The sequence below is a fragment of the Ixodes scapularis genome, unplaced genomic scaffold, assembly GCF_016920785.2.
Source record: "Ixodes scapularis isolate PalLabHiFi unplaced genomic scaffold, ASM1692078v2 PGA_scaffold6__148_contigs__length_123643588, whole genome shotgun sequence".
Classification (NCBI taxonomy): Eukaryota; Metazoa; Arthropoda; class Arachnida; order Ixodida; family Ixodidae; genus Ixodes; species Ixodes scapularis.
Window position 1 is genome coordinate 120,456,804 of NW_024609881.1, and position 17,143 is coordinate 120,473,946.

Consider the following 17,143-nt stretch of genomic DNA (forward strand, 5'->3'; position numbering starts at 1 on the left):
CATCGGACACACCCACATCTCGGTAAGAAAGGCACGAAAAGGAATTTTAAAACAAACTAAACGATTAGCAAAGAGCACCTGGTGGATGTCGCTAACGCCTCGCTTGTGATGCCCGTCTAGGAATTTTGAGAGCTAGTGACGGTGAGTGTCGCGCCTCCGGCCACGACGAGAGAAGAGGGGCAGGAGGAACTCCCCTCTTCCCGAGACTTCCTTTTGTGTGTCCCAGAAGTCGCTATTGCCCCTCTACAAGATTATAGAAAATTAACCCGTCACTCGAAATTCGTACAAAAGCAGCCGCTTCGGTGGCTGGGACGACTAGGCCACCCTCTTAACGTCAGCCTCGCCGCAGCTTTGCTCGTGCCGAGACAAATTACGTCACGATTGCGTCGGATGTCACGTGGTCTCTGTTGGCTGCTCTCCGCGCGCTTACCAGAGTGGGCCGTTTATAACAAAAAATACAGCCACCAGGCTCAAAATACGAACGTGCGATTGTCATTTACGGATATTGTGGATCATATTCAGCCTATTTCTGAACACGACGGGTACATCTCAAATTTCGTCGAAGTATCCCTTTCCTTAAAGTGACTGTAGACAAACATACCGCGTTGTAAACATGCAAGTGGAGAGAACGCTTCAGGCAATATGTTCTGACCTCTTGTTAAATACTACAGCAAAGCAACGTGGGGTGGAAAAATATTTTGTCTAAATCAGTTATTTCTATAATCTGCCGGATATGCCGAAAGGAACGCGACTAAAAACGTTTCCTTCTGAGCCGCGTAGACGAAAGAAATAATAAAAAAAAAAAATAAGCCGGGAATGTTTAAGTCGGTATTTGCCAGGTCAACATTTAACTGCGTTAGAGTTCATTGAGGACACCAACTGGCGAGAAGTCATCATTAGACTTTGGGCAGCACACGATTTAGGAGCGTCGGCACAGCCGTTGAAAGTTCAGTGACTCGGGAGGCCTATATAGCCACGAGCACCTAAAACGCACTTTCTGTCGAAATTTCACGCATCAAACGTGAGAGGGGGGAATCGGTGCCCGAGAGTGTTAGCGCATAGCAGCTCGGAGCACGGCACGGGCGGCGAAAGCTCGCGCTGCAGAACTCGGGCATACTACTGGGCTCCAATCCACACTCTTGCCTGCACATTGCGATATGAATGAGCATCTTACCGGCGTGCGGTCGTCTAGCTGTCACACCTGGGGCCCTAATCTGGAAACTTGGGGAAAAAGTCGGCGAGAAGTCCGGCGGCGGGGTAGACGGTTCGTTAACTACCGACGAACGCGCTAAAGCTTCCTGCTTTAATCGTTACATCCGATCTATTTTTTCTCTGGATTTAAATGCGAAACCTTTGCATGCAAATGATGGTAGTTTTTAACAAATGCCAGAGATTGGGATAGGTCACAATGGAATTCTTAATTTACTAAATAACATTAAAGTTGAAAAGGCGATCGGACCCGACGGTGTCCCGAACCATGTTCTCAAATCATCTGCTCACATAATTAGTTGCTATCTTTTGATTATTTTTACCCGATCATTGCAGTGTGATTCGTTGCCTCACGACTGGAAACATGCGATTGTTGTACCAGTACATAAATCTAGAGCCAGGAGCGGTGTTGAGAACTAAAGACCAATATCGCTAACGAGTGTTTCATGCAAGATAATGGAGCACATCATTTATAGTAATCTGATAATAATAATAATTTTTACTCCCTCGCAACACGGTTTTCGGGCCGGGTTCTCATGCGACGCCCAATTAACTGAATTATACCCACCACATAGCTCAATCGGTGGATAGTAGCAAGCGAGTCGATTGCATTTTTTTGGACTTCCGAAAAGCCTTCTATACGGTTGCGCACTGTTTTATTTTAGAAAAACTTAGGCGTCTAAATATTGATAGGAACGCGTACTATTGGATTGCTAACTATTTGAGCGATCGTAAACAATGTGTAGTTGTATATGGGATAAAGTCTCTACCAGTTGATGTAACTTCCGAAGTACCACAGGGCTCCGTGCTTGGGCCGCTCCTCTTTTTAATTTTTGTAAATGACATAACCCAGGGAATTGCCTCGCAAATAAGACTGTACGCTGACGACTGCATGTTGTATTGTGAAATTAATTCAGACTCTGATGTATCGGCTCTTCAAGGCAATCTAGACAGAATTTGTTTGGTGTTCACGATGGAAAATGACTTTGAGTATCTCAGAGTGCTGTCATGTAAGGTTCACAAGAAAACACAACGTTCTCCAGTCAACGTACACTTTACACGGAGAAACTTTACTCGTTAAAAAAGAAGCTAAATATCTGGGGGTACCTTTTTTTTTTATGATTTGAGATGGCTTTCACATGTGAAGTACGTATCAGGGAAAGCTAGTAGAACGCTGGGTTTTCTAAGGAGAAACTTCTCGCGCGCTCCGCCATCCCTCAAACAGACTCTCTTTTGCTCTTGCGTGAAGTCCATTCTCGAGTATGCTTGCGTTGTATGGGATCCATCTCAACAGTGTCTTATTGATAAAATCGAAAGAATTCAAAACCGTGCCGCTAGATTTGTGAGAAATAATTACAACTTTCGTAGCAGTGTCTCCGCAATAAAAAAGGATTTACAATGGAAATCGATGTATTCACAGTATTTTTTTTTTTTTTTTTATGGTTTATCTAAAATTGAAAGATCACATTACCTGTTCGAGTCATTTTATGTATTGCGCAGAGTAGATCATGACGAAAAAGTTCGGGAGTACACGTCAAAGTCGGATTTGTTTCGTAACTCTTTCTTCCCACGAACGATAAAAGAATGGAGCAGCTTGCCAAGCTAGTTGCGATTCGTTTTCTTTTTCGCAACTCCAGCACTGTCTCTGATCAATATATTTGAGTGTAAATATATTATTAACGCATTTGTGTGTGTGTTTTTTTTTTCATGCGGACTAAGGTTGTTTCTTTTCTATGTACGTTTATATGCGTGTGCGAGTTCTGTATATTGCTTTGCCTGCTTGTGTGTCTCGACAACCTATGGTGTATTAAGAAATCCATTTTTTGATATTCTGACTCCCCCTACTGTAATGCCCTTCGGGGCGATGTAGGTAATAAATAAATAAGTAAATAAATAAATATGATCGGCTGGCGCCAAGGTCAAATGCGGCGTTGGCCAATTACAACCGCCGGATTTGTCGCCGACTTTTTCGCCGCGTGTCCAGGCTAGCGGTCGCACTGCACTGGTTTGATTTCTCGTCTACAGCGAAGACAACCGACGTCCATTGGGGCTGCCTTCCTTACTTTTCGCTCTCTAAACAAACACGCAACACAATTTCCAAACGCGAGACTAGAACAACAACAAGAACAAAAGTCCGTCTTGTTAGCTCTAATCTCCCCTAATCCCAGTTGTTATTGGAAGAGATTGACCGCCGCGTCACGTGACGCGCCGCGGAAATCAATCAGATTGGCCTAGCAACAGCGTCCGAGCCGTCGCCATGGCAACAGAGATGAACCTCCTCGTTCCCGAGCAAGCCTGGAGAGGAACGCACACTCCCGGGGTTCTCTGAAAAGAAATAATAACACTAAAAAAGGAGGAGGATTTTTGCGTGCAGCTCCCACCTTCGCTTTTTAAAGCTTTCGCGTGGACAAGAAAGCCGTTATCTTTTATGGACGCCCCGGAACGTCGTGTAGAGTCTACGAAAATGCGGCGGTGGAGAAGCGGCTTTTCTTTGATGGTCCTTACGGGGCACGAGAAGAGGCGCTCTTTGAGTGTCCGGGAGCTACATTTCGGTTAGGGTTATTGTCGCCCTGAGACAAGGGGCTTTGCAAAGGGTGCTTTAAGGTGTATCTTCGCGTAAACAAATAAGGCAGGGTCAGCTTTTCTTTTTTACCGTCTCGTATTCTGAAGGTTAGAGCTTATGTTCTCGGTAAAGAATAACTGTACGTATTTTTGTACAGTTTTTTATATGCATGACTAAAAAAAAAAATTAAGGAAGAAGGAAACGTTGATAATGCCTTTGTTTTTGGACTAGTTATCTCTAATGGTTTTTAAACAAAATCCCCAAGATGTAGACTATGGGCTCAAAAATCCCTTTACTTCCACCTAGAATTGAGCGCAATTCGCGCCCTTGTGGCTGATGTGCCGCTGAGCAAATCCGCCTGGTCCGTGTATCGTACCCGAGACGTCTCCAAAACTAGAGTAACTGTATATAATCACTCCTTGTCCTTCCAAGACTAGCGGAGCGTTATGAAAACTGAGCGCTCCGCTAGTCTTAAAAAGGTCCTGGGTTCGATACCTTCACCAGGCAATTTTTTTTCAGCGGCCCTAAAGGGCACGAATTGGACTCTATATAAGATAGAAGGTAATTTATCATTGACCGGATATCTGAAGTCCTTTCCTCGAGCCTAGATGGTCTTGAACCTCGTCTCATTCTTAGGGCACATCGAAAGACTATGGAGGTGTTCGCTAAATCATAAGCACTGCATAAACATAAATCAAGATCCTGTCGCTCCATAACGTGACATTTTGCCTAAACAGAAAACCGCGGAACTATTGCGAAGTCCAACCTGCTGTTTGACCTCGGAGAAATAATGTTGTTTACATTACGCTGATAGAATAATAAGTGAGATAATATCGCTTCATTTCTTGTTTGGACAATAAATTCGGCTTCGGTCGCGAGTCAGAGGAGAACGAGCAACTGTTTTGCAAGAATCAGTTGTTGCACCTGATTCCCTACACGTTTCATCATCTCGCAAATGTTAGTCTGCTTATCACGAAGTCAGAACATATGTATCCCATAAGATACATCACATATTTAACACGGAAAGGAATGATACCGATCATTTCCAGTATTTATTCGCCTCTCCAAGGTTACTCGAATATTTCATTTCCAAAAGACAAAAGCAACATAGGTGCCAACGTTTACACGTGCATCAAGTATCCCGCATTTGTTTTCGTTTTAACATACATACTTGGAAAAATGGCATCGCGAGCAATATTTTTGTATCGACACTTTTGCAATGTTCTTTGTCCGCAGTATCGTGCCACTTGCAACGTAATCGGAGACGCTGGTGGGAATGAAACCTGCGAAATATATCGCGTATTAGATGGGGCTTCCACGTACAGCTCGTAACGCCCAAGAAGTCACGGAACAATACGTGTTTGTGCAGTCGCACTCATGATTTGTGTAAGGGCTTCCGCAGAAACTGTGCACAGGTCCCCCCCCCCCCCCCCCCCCCCCCCCCCTCCCGGGCCTCCCCCCTCGAAGAAAAAAAAAAAAAGTTACGAGGTTTCTTTACTACAAGAATAAAGAAGTCGCAACCAACGTTTCGCTAAAAAAATTCAACTCAAAAAGGTGATGATATTTTTATTTATTTTTGTTTTAATTTTTAGCGTAACGTTTGTTTCCACTCTGGAGATATATCTCGGTGACATTACAATCTCCGAATTTACCAATCTGATCGGAAAGAGTGAACGACACAAGTTCAAAGTTGACGTTCCCGTATTGTAAACAGTTGAATGAAGCAACCAGACACAAACCGCGCCTTTTTTTTTTATACTATAACCCGGGATCACGTGACTATAGAGCCAAGCTCCCGGCCCCGAAGCCCAAAGATGACACGACGGCGACGTGGGGCTCCCGAAAATCCCCAAACACCCGATATAAAGATAGACGGAGTCCCGAAGCCGGGAAGTGCTTCCGTATCGATCTCGAGGGACGACGGCCAGCGCCGCCGGCCGCCTCGGCCACGGTAACGCTCCGTTTCACTTAGCAAGGGATCCCAGAAAACGCTACGATGCCGTCCCAAGCCACTCCCATGATGTGCGAGTGTCGCGCCGTGTTGGCGGTAACGCTTTACAAGTAACGGCGTCTCCCCTAACGCCCAAGTTTTTTTTTTTTTCAGTAACGTAGTAAGTGAAGTGGTCGTTACTTTTTGACACCAGTAACGGATAACGTACTTGCGTTACTTATTTCGAACAAGGGGTAGCGTAGGTAGGTTACTAGTTACATCTTCTTACCAAAACTGTAAAGACAAATTACGCTTCAAGTTTTTTTTCGTGTTTTTAGGCGTCAAGTGATACGAATTCTTGCAGGAATCCTACCTACCTTTCATATAAGAAGGAAAAAAAATGATAAAATAATTCTGTTAAATTTCTGCGTGGTCATGATGCTGCTCGCAATATGGCGCTTCTGCACACCCGTAATGTAAAAATTAGTAAAACGACTTTGTACTTGCGTAAAATAACGCGAAAGAATCGTGCGTTTTATCGGCAAATATAACGGTAAAGGTTTTCTTCTATTAGTGGGTTTTAGGGAACCGTTTTTGCACATCCGGTACGGTTCCATGGGCCCACCGGCACAAACTGCGCATGCGCCATTACAGAAGAGTCGCGCATGCGCAGTTCGCACCGGAGGGCCTATCGTACCGTCTCCGATGCGCCAAAACGGTTCCCTAAAACTCTCTATTTGGAGGTTACGTAGGTCGATAACGCGTTCCTTTTATTTGCAAGTAACACGATTTCGTTACTATTTTTTTTTCGGTAACGCGTATACGACACTGGTGTCGCGTGACCTTTGGGAAGGGCACGGAGTGGGTAGTCACGTGGTAAGTTCACAGTTCTAGATTGGCTCCAGGATTGGTTCGCAGCGTCCGCAGCGGTCCATGTTAAGGTGCAATGGAGCGCGATCTCGGAAGCGCGCGGCGCCGCGTGGCTTCGAAAGGAACGAAGCCGAGAGACGGGAGCGACGCACTCTTTTTGGACGTGACTCGGTAAACGGTGAAGGCTACGGCCCCCAGCGGGCCAATCAGAACAGTCGGAACAAGTCACGTGATAACGGATCCTCGAAATGCAGTTCTCCCGCATAGAACCGTCACGTGCTTCGTTTCGAGGCTCTGATTGGCTCTACGAGGGACGTAGCGTTCGCGGTTTGCCGTCAGGGTGGCTTCGAAAGGAAACAAAGTCGAGAAACGGGAGTGATACGCTTGGTTCCACCGTAACCTGGCAAACGGCAAAGGCTACGGTTCCCCGTGAGCCAATCAGAACGTCGGAAGAAGTCACGTGACAACGGATCGTCCTGCGGAGAGCTGTCAGTTGCTCCGTTTTGTCGGTCCGATTTGCTTTAGGGGGGCCGTTCGCGGTTTGCCACGTTGTGGGCAGACAAAGTGTAGCGGCCGACGGGCGCTGATGACGACCCCTCCGAGTTCTCTCCTTGGAGGACCGGCATCGGGCAGAGGAAGAGGTGCCGTTATCCGACTCTCTGCAGAGTGCACACGTCGATGCCTGTCTGGACGAAGTGTGTCGCGAATGATGAGAGAGCGAGCGAAAGTTAAAATGAAGGAGCCTAAACACGCTGATGTCTTGAGCGGATTTTTCGGTAGGCGGTGAATGTTGGAGCCGGTGATAAGACGACGACTGCAACATTTCTTTTTTTTGGTGGTGGGGGAAGGAATGGGGAGGGACGTTTTAAGATAAACGCCCGTACGTCTGCTTTTTTGCGGAGCACCCGATGAGCCAACTACTGCGGTGCGCGAAGAGATCGAGCTCGGCGAATAAGGAAACCTACGAAATGTATGTGCGTCGCTGATAACGGAAGAAATGCAGTGCGTTTCTTCCTTACCATTGCTTCGCAGTCAATCATTATTGCGGCATTGGCCGATCAAGAACGGGAAAAAACGAATCGCAAAGCGAGAAACGCGAACATAATAGGCATTATAGGCAAAGTAAAAAAAAAAAAAAAAATTACGATAAAAACAATTAAATAAATAAGATTTATCTGGTTTAAATAAGATTAATTTGATTTAAATCACTGTACCTAGAGAAAAAGTAATTATTTGTTACTCAGATGCATTTTTAAACATGTCAGATTGGCTGGTCAATCCGTCCGGCCACTGAAAACAATGCGAACGAAACAATTGCTGTACCATTTTGTTCTTAGCCCGATACTGAGGCAGGAAAAGAGGAAAGTTTCGAAGTAGAAGAAAAATGAACAGTCGAGGACACGTCTCTAGTGTCCTCGACTGTTCATTTTTCTTCTACTTCGAAACTTTCCTCTTTTCCTGCCTCAGTCTCGGGCTAAGAACAAAATGGTTAACATCCACCAGCTCGCCTGCGCAATCACTACATTATCATCAATTGCTGTAAATTGAAAGTAATAAAATTAACTGGTTTTCATTGATGTAAACCCCGCTATACTTTTTTACAACATGTGAGTTAACGCTTTTAAGGCACTTTAGACGGCCCGGCAAAATCGGGTTCTCAACGTATTGCGCTGAGATTTACTACAGAGGTGCAACCACGTGGTGAAACCTTTGTGTGAAGATATCAACAAATAAGCTTACCTCGTTAAAAAAAAAGAAGAAAGAATACTTGTTTTGGGTTATCTGCCGCGGCATTCGCAGACGACGTATGGCCGGGCCCGCCAAGTTAAATCTTCCGCCAACAGATGTCGGAAGCGTCGAGCGCGCCGCCGCCGAGCCGCCGAGCTCAGCAGATGATCTTCGGAAACTGCCGGCGCACTCGACGCTTCCGACATCTGTCGGCGGAAGATTAAACTAGGCGAGCCCAGTCATGACGTCGTCTGCGAATGCCGCCGCCGATAGCCCAAAACAGATATTTCTTGTTTGAACAAGGTAAGCTCATCCGTTGATATTTTTAAGGACCCTTCGATATTTTCGCCCCGTGCTTCCACCACGTGGTTGCTTCTCTGTAATCAATCTCAGCGCGATACGTTGAGAAACCGATTTTTACGGGTCGTCTAAAGTGCCTTAGAAGCGTTAGTTTACACGCCGTAGAACAAATTCACCTTTTTTTTCTTTTTTTTTTAAAGGTTCCTTTTTTTTTTTTGCGTTCTTGATTTGTGTGCAATATATTATTTTCCTCGTATTTAGTTCTTCCTTTCGCTTTCCCATTTTCTTGCCATAGGATATAACGTAACTGACGAACTACGCTTTGCCAAAAGAGCACCGCTTTTTACTTGTCTTCGTCCTGCTATATTTATTCTTTGGTGATTATATAATATATAAATCAAATGAACATAGAAAGCATCGGATGATAGGAAAGCAGTACATAAAACGATATTGTCGGGCACATTTGTTTGGGAAAGCTTTGTTAAATCATCATTGAAAAACCGGTTCTTTAAATCACGATTTAAACCGTGATTTAAATCATCTTGATTTTTAATCTCCAGCCTGCCTAAGAGTCGTTAAAATCAATTCGGTAATATATGACACGGAGCTTGACGTGAACGTGAACGTATGCACGTGTTGAAGACCTAATTTTAACATCTATAGATATCTTGGGTCACGTCATTCGACCAGGCTCCTTCGTTCACCGCTGTCATTAGCGCCCCGGACGCCCTGCGGGAAAGTACACGTACCTCCATTTTTAAGACTGCGGTGCAGCGGTTAGAACAGCCCACGCGCGAGATTGCATTCGGGACCGGAATCGGTGTTGGCTGTATTTGACGGCGTTACGCGAGTGACAGGCTACAGTGTAACATATAGCTAAAGTTACTACCTTTCGTGTGTCGGATATTTTCAGCACGAAGACGCTAAATATCCCTGATCAATTTCAATGACACCTGGGAGGTTGAGATTACGCCTCCTAGACCTAGTTAAATCTCCAACCGACTTACCATCGAAAAAAAAAAAAAAAAAAAGTAGTAGATAGGTGTTATTTTCATGCAAAAAAAAAAAATGTAACTGCAATACAAACCATTTTTTTTATTTTTATAACTTTTGATCAGATCATGCCGAAAACATCGTGATGGTATTTTATACCTTGAGTACGCCACCCGTCTTTTTACATCCCCACGTTCATGTTTTTTTTTCTTCCCAAGGTAAAACATCTGTCAACGGGCCACTCGCTTCAGCGTTCGGAATTACTGCGGGCTACTTCCCAACTATAAAATGGATTGTTGGACTTTTTTTTTAAACATTATTTTTTTTTTTGGGGGAAGAATATAATACCCTCGCTATAAAAAATAATATAGCCAAATAAAATCCTCCACCCCATGAGGCAGGAGGGCACATCCAACCAGCTAGTCGACCTTGGAGAAGTGTGCTGTTGACTCCTTCAAGCGGAAACGCCAAGAGGGGATTGTGTCTTTGTTGAGAGAGAGAGAGAGAGAGAAAGGAGGGGGAGAAAGACATTTTGGGGACACCAAAATGTTTCCGGAGTTTGGGGAAATCTCTTGGGGACAGACGCAGCTTGCGAAACGGCGCGAAAATCTCGCGCCTTTATCTCATCGCCCGGGGTCATAAGCCTCACTTTGTGAAAGGGCATTTCAACACCATGGTAACGAGCTTTACTACAAAAAAAAAAAAAAGCACAAAAAAAATATTCGAGCAGGTTTAAAATTTTCGCTTAAAACACGGGAAGGAGGCAAATGGTTTTCGGAATTGTCTGATCTTAGGGATGACGATGTAACCGTTAGTTGAGGCTTCTTGCAAAAGTTCACCACTCGTCTCAGAACATACAGTAGCACCCCTGCAAAATACAGCTGGTTTAGCCGAGAGCCACTAAAATGGCGCCTTATTGCTTTGACAGACCAGATGCGGTGGTTACCTGAACATAACGCTAGAATAAGACAGTTTATTTGGCTCGCAATTGTTCCCATTCATTTCTGAGATTGTTACACACCAGGCACGTAGCCAGAAAGGGGGGGGGGGTGCCCATGGGGCCCGGGCCCCCCCGAATTCTTCCATTTTGCTGGGACCTCCTCTCCCCCCCTCCCCCTCATACTGCATTTAATCATGGGCGGACGCCCCCCCCCCCCCCCCCCCCCCCGCCCCCCCCCCCCCCCGAAACAAAATCCTGGCTACGTGCCTGTTACACACGCCTTAATATTTTGTCCAACTCGCCAACACTATGCATCTCAGCGTTGCTGGCATTCATCGTAACTATCCGGAGAAACCAAGAGACAGGCTGTTTGCTGTGATCAGAAGCAGCGTAGAAGCGACAGAACAGTTGTGGGTGCGATATCTGCAGTGCTGGGAAAAAGTACAGCTAAAAAGTACTTTAAGTAAAGTACAGAGTTAATGAAAGTTTATGTACTTCAAGTAAAGTACACCTGTCGACGTACTTCAAGTAAAGTACTATAAATACAACGTACTTCCAAAGTACAGTACAAGAATTTTTAAACAATATATCTTCCCCTACACATTTTTTTTTTAATAACTGGTATGCATTGGTTTCAAGGGTGCATCAGTTATTTTTCGGGGTGCATGAGTTATTTTCGGACACGGCGGCGAATATCCGATAATGTCAAATGTCCAGAGAGTAGTTGTTTTATTCTCGCCGGCGAACTATTTCACACAGTCAGCTTATTACGCGCTTATTTGTACCGGTCTTATAGCCGCCATTACTTCATTCAGAGAAATGAGTGATGCGCCGTTTGCCCACGTTTCTAGTGAGAGTAGCGTATCCCTCCAAGTATTTCTTCAAAGCTGACAAAGCATTAGGTATTTTGTGAAACTAATCCAACAGGACCAAATATGGGGAATGTACTTTGAAGTCGGGCGTTGTACTCTCCTCGAAAAGCAACAGAAAAAAATACTTTAAGTACAAGTACATACTCAGATAATGTACTTCAACTAAAAGTATAAGTTTTCTAAACCTACTTGAAGTAGTACTTTAGGTACTTGGAAGCACTGGATATTTGTGCGCATTATTTTGTTATTTTGTGGGGGCACGATAACAAGTGAAACGTCGCACTTACTTGTAGTGATCGTACCTTCTTGAGCGATGCATCTTTGTACTCCGAGCAATGGAAGCTGTTAATCTAGTTTGTTCATACTGTGGTTCCTAGGCATATGTCCCTCGACGAAGAGGCGTTGAGCAGACGCGTGAGAAAAAATGCAACTTCCAGGCGACTTGCTTCACAGAATCTTTGTGCCCGTCCTCAGGCACAATGGGAAATTACAAATATATCACATTGAGCAAACAAACAAAACAATAAAGTCTTCTTCAACTGCAGCCGTTCCTTCCAAGGCAGCCTATCTCAAGAAGGAGAAGGTTAATGACGACGGGAAAGTCTTGCCAGCGACTGTAGTACTCAAAATCACTAGTTCGAAACACGCTCAACAGTTAGCTATGAGGACAGGTAAGGTACCTAAACGCCGAACTGTACCATAAACAGCTCAGTCACACAGAAGTCTTCACGTCGTCTCAAATTAACGCTGTAGGCCACAGTTACATTTCGTTACATGAGAGACCACTTCATAACAGACACCTACGATTTCCAAATCAACACACGGAGACTAAGAACCAGAATGGAATACAAAGAGGGGAAAGACTGTCAGGGACAACTACCGAAAGTCACCACGGCTAAAAGCTACCGAAGAAGCCAGGATCTTCAAGGCATCCTCGAGAAAGTTAGGGAGCTTTGGAAGATGCGAGTCCTTCCGGACATCCGATAACGTCAGAGCGGGCAACTAAAGCCCTAAACTGAAGCCAGTTCATAAAAGGTTGTAACACTGAACAACCGGTACACACACCCATAGCTTACAATATGATCGCAAAATAGCAAGGAAACCGCCGGAGCGAAACAGTGTAGTGAACACGATGGCACTCGGCGAGCACTCGTTCAGATGTCCTCCTCTACAAGGCGGCTCACCTTTTCCACTTGAACAACTCACTTCACAAGTAAGAGATGAAGGTTGAATTACATCTGAATTAGACCTGACACCGCGATCCCACACACACACGCCACTGGAGGAAGACGGCGAGACCTGGTGCCTACCAGGACACCGAGGACGTCGAGCTTGAAGACCGATGACGGTAGACGTGTCTTCAAGAACGAGGAGAAGCGGAGTGAGCAGACCCTAAAGAACGCTCATCAGACAACACCGATGAAGACGACCGACCGTAGAGAACTCCCCGCAACAGCGACAGGGACACTGAGACCGTCACACACGAGGGCCGATGATGGTAGACACGTCTTCAAGAACAAGAAGGGGACTGAACGCACCCGAAGGAACATTCACCAGACAACACCGGAGATCATGACGCGCCTGTTCAAAGCGGAAATAAGCGGCACGGCCCACAGCGACGTTGAGGACGACCGTCGACAGATGTTCACCATGACGTGTCCACGTCCCCTGCGCATGGCTCCGGGTGCATGTGGTTCCGCGCAACGTGCGACCACTTCCTACACGGCGTTTTGCACCAAGGACTCGGGACGCGAGTGGTGTGCATAGGGAGAGGCCCAAGCGGCGCTGTATCGATTGGACGGGATCGGGCGGTTCCACTTCGGAGTCGGAGGGGAGGGAGGGAGGAGTGATGGGGGGAGACTCGGGAGGGGGAAGCCCTTTTATACGGTCCCGGGGGATCCGATAGCAAACAGCCGGTCGCTCGTTAGCATGAGGCGGGAAGTTTTCGTCGCCGGGGGTCCATATCGTCGTCGGCTGTAACGCGGACTCATAAAGCGGATACGCTGCTTCTAGCTAACCGACTTTGACGGGGTTTAGCCAAGATCTGCAGCGTGGGGAAACAGCGTGCCTTGTTCGTTCGGGTGTTTAACCGGTAACGCAGCAGGGGGCTTTGAAACCATGCAAGTCACGACTAGGTTTCGTCTGATACAAAACCTCCTTGTATAATTTTGTATGTTCAAGAAAAACACTGAGCATCATTTGCTTATTGGACAAGTGTAAGATGATTCTAAGCTAACTCAGAGAAAGTCTTGGAATTAAGCTGAATGTTTTGAATCTGGCGTGCATGGCATGCTTTTTCCTCTTCAACACTAGAATAATATGTCGCGTGTCATTCTTTGTTCTCGGCGCATTAAATGTTTCAGGGCGGAAAATATGCATAGAGTGAAAATGAAATGATGGTCGTTTTTATTTAAATAATTTTCTGGGATTTCAATCGACTTCAATAAGCGACCGCTGTTTTTGTCTTAGCTTACGAAGCTGCTATGCGTTTAATAATTGCTATTTATACAAACTTTTAAAGTGCAGACTGGAAATATTCCTGCTGGTATTTGGTTAGTGTGATTTTGTTTCGTCTGAATCTCTGAAATTTGAACCCGAGTGAGCTGCGCAAGAAAATTTGAAGCCAGAACAGCAGATCTTTTGTGCTCTCGCTAAATCAACCATCGATAAATTCTTGGAGGAATAGAAGCGAAAAAAAGTGTGCATTGTATGCAAGCGTTTCAGAAGGCTTTATACGAATCGCATGACGATAATGAAAGTCCACTTCAAAGGAAGCATTACATAACTTAGACGGTCAAAAGGGCATCGGAAAACTGCTAGACGTTCTTAAATAAAATATTCAATGTCATTTAGCTTTACAGGCGTTTGCTGTTGAAATATTGACAGAATAAATACCGCAGCAATAAACACAATCATCAAAATATAACTATAAAAATTCAAATTCACTACAAAAAAAAAGAAAGAAAACACTTTAATGAACAAATTAAAATCACGTATAACTTATAAGTTCTAATCACTTCTTTTTCGGAGTACTAATGAGTGATTGAAATGCGTTTTGAAAATTAGAGTAAAGGAAAGTCATTAGCGCACCCGGTTTGCGCAACCCATTATAACTTTAACGGGAAAATTATCTGGCTTTCGAAAGACAGAGGAGTATTGTTTTGTAATCGCTCTAATTGTGAAACCAAATATGTGATAAATAACTTAAGATTTAACAAAACGAAACAGGGACGGAATTTCCGTCAAGGTTAACTGCGAATAGAAATAAATAAAAATTAGAAACATTTTTTCTTGTTTGGCTTTACTCGCTAACTTGTGAAAATATCATTCGATTAATAAAGGCACATTCCAACATAATGAAAAATTGGGACAGAAGTTTGGGACGATCGGAGAAGCAAATGGAAGGGGAAAGGAAAGTTCGAGAACTTAGTGGGACAGTCCTCTGCTGATTTTGTGTCAAACATGTTTTGTTAGTAAACTTATTTTCATATAAAGAACTTTTTTTTATACTGATAAATTTTTTACAGCGAAGCTCCTCAGATTTCTTGCCAATTTTGTAGTGTTTCTGCCGCTACAAATCAGCTTACAATTATATATATATATATATATATATATATATATATATATATATATATATATATATAAACATAAACAGTCGATGGGTGATATGTTTTGATGTAATGTAATGTTTCATGACCATGTACATGCCGAGGGAAAAACCTTGTGACTAACACGAGTAATGAATTGTTGCATACATTACGTTTATTATATGATCAATATATTTAGGGAATAGCGGGTATCAAGAAAATAATAAGAGATTTTTCTGTTAGCACATTTTTTTTTAAACATTTACAGTTCAATGGCCAAGAAATGTGTATCCGCTAGGCATACACCGTAAACAAGTTTATTTTCGCTGTCTCAATATTTCGAGAATTTTGCGGTGCGGGTTTCATGAATATTTGGCGACCATAAAATATTGTGATTTAGAGTGATATGAACTATTGGTTATCATGGGCTGGTATGTCACGTAATACATTTTTCGCGATTTTTGTTTTCGAAGTCGGGTACTCCGCAAAAATGAGGTCCTTCCGAAAATTAAGTTTTTTACGGTAATGACGATTTACCGCATTTAAGTTGGTGAGAGAGGGGGAAAGTCAAGGGTTATTTTAGTGCAACTTATGAAATAAATAAAAACGGGGTTTCACTTTCAGTAGAACGAACCAATTAATATAATGTGATAATGTAGTGATTGCGCAGGCGAGCTGGTGGATGTTAACCATTTTGTTCTTAGCCCGAGACTGAGGCAGGAAAAGAGGAAAGTTTCAAAGTAGAAGAAAAATGAACAGTCGAGGAAACGTCTCTAACGCAGCTCTAGTCGAGGCGATGCAAACAACGCACGCAGACAATTTGTGATATTAGGTGCGGTTGATTATTGTAATAAAATGCTGAATAACGCTGAACGTTAAAAGAATAACGTTAAACGCCAAAACGTTTAATAAAAAATAAATAAAAAAAAACCTGGCCTGCACAGGGATCAAACCTGTGACCTTCGCGTTATTAGCACGACGCTCTAACCGACTGAGCTAGCAGGCCGGACAAGACGCGATCCGTCGGCGAATTTGGAAGTTAGAAAGTTAATCTCAGCTGCTTTGCGGCAACAATGATGTACTACAAACAAACAAAAAAAAAAAAGAAAAAAGAAAAAGAAAAAAACAGTTCGTTTTGACATTTTATGATTTTCGGTATATGTTCAAAACCACCGAACAATCAAGGAGTGCAGATTCGTCGTTTCTTGGCGCTAACCATTTTCTGAATAGTTTTTGAGATTCATAGATTGCCTAGTACGAGTGGGAAAAACAGCAAAGGATAAACGAGGTACAAGTGTAAACAAGCACAGCGCTGACTGACAACTCAAGTTTATTTCTGCACGTGACAGGAAAATACGCACGAAAGAAGCCGAAGAGAAAAGAAAGAAAGAATCAATCCGCTAAGACCTGTCAAAACGCGCCCAAGCACATTTAAACAAATTTGCCGCATTTCTCAATACATTCAACTTCGTCCCTGTCCAACTATGGGATCGCCTCAGTTTGCGCAGTGTTATCAAAGCTACAGGGTTGAGAGCGTGGTGCAAGCCGCTGGAAAGAAGGGGAAAGATGAATTCCCTTTCCTACACAGGCTATCTTGCGTGCCTGAAACGTCGCCATTTTGCTCATCGTGGGTTGTCACTCAAAATTCCTACAAAGCGTTTTCTTTTTTGTCTTCAGCCCGATGCTTGCACAGCGCTGCACCAAACTGTTGTTGTTCTTTTTGCTATGTATAGTTAGACTACCAATGCTTTCTGTTATTCATAACTCTCAATTATATCAGAAAAGTGCGTTTTTTGTTTGTTTTTTTAGCTCTAGGTTTTAATGTATTGCCCCCCCCCCCCCTTTTTTTTTTTTTCGTAATGCCCTAGAAAGAGGGCCCTCAAGATCAAACAAATGAAATAAAATACACCGACTAAATTCTCTGACGTCACATTGAAATACGCAGACGCTTCAGGCGCATCTGGTTCCTGCGCATGCGCACCAGCGCCCACACCGGGCCAAACGCTGGTTCTGTTTGTAAACAGCCCGCTGGTGTCTATACGTGAAACGGACCTTCGCATTGCAGCATAATGCTCGATCAGCATGATGCTCTCAAGTGTAGTTGGAGTGGCGGGCTGGCGGCGCACTTTTGGAACCGTCCTACCATTTCGG

At 44.0% G+C, this 17,143-nt stretch overlaps 1 protein-coding gene and 1 non-coding gene across 5 annotated transcripts in view; both read right to left on the reverse strand.

The window, feature by feature from the left end:
• Positions 1-17,143, reverse strand: part of LOC8040291 (neuron navigator 2) — a 183,827-nt gene that overhangs the window by 104,066 nt on the left and 62,618 nt on the right. The window lies entirely within an intron of this gene.
• On the reverse strand, positions 15,925-15,998 carry Trnai-aau. Its single transcript has one exon. It is a non-coding gene; the product is annotated as a tRNA-Ile (tRNA).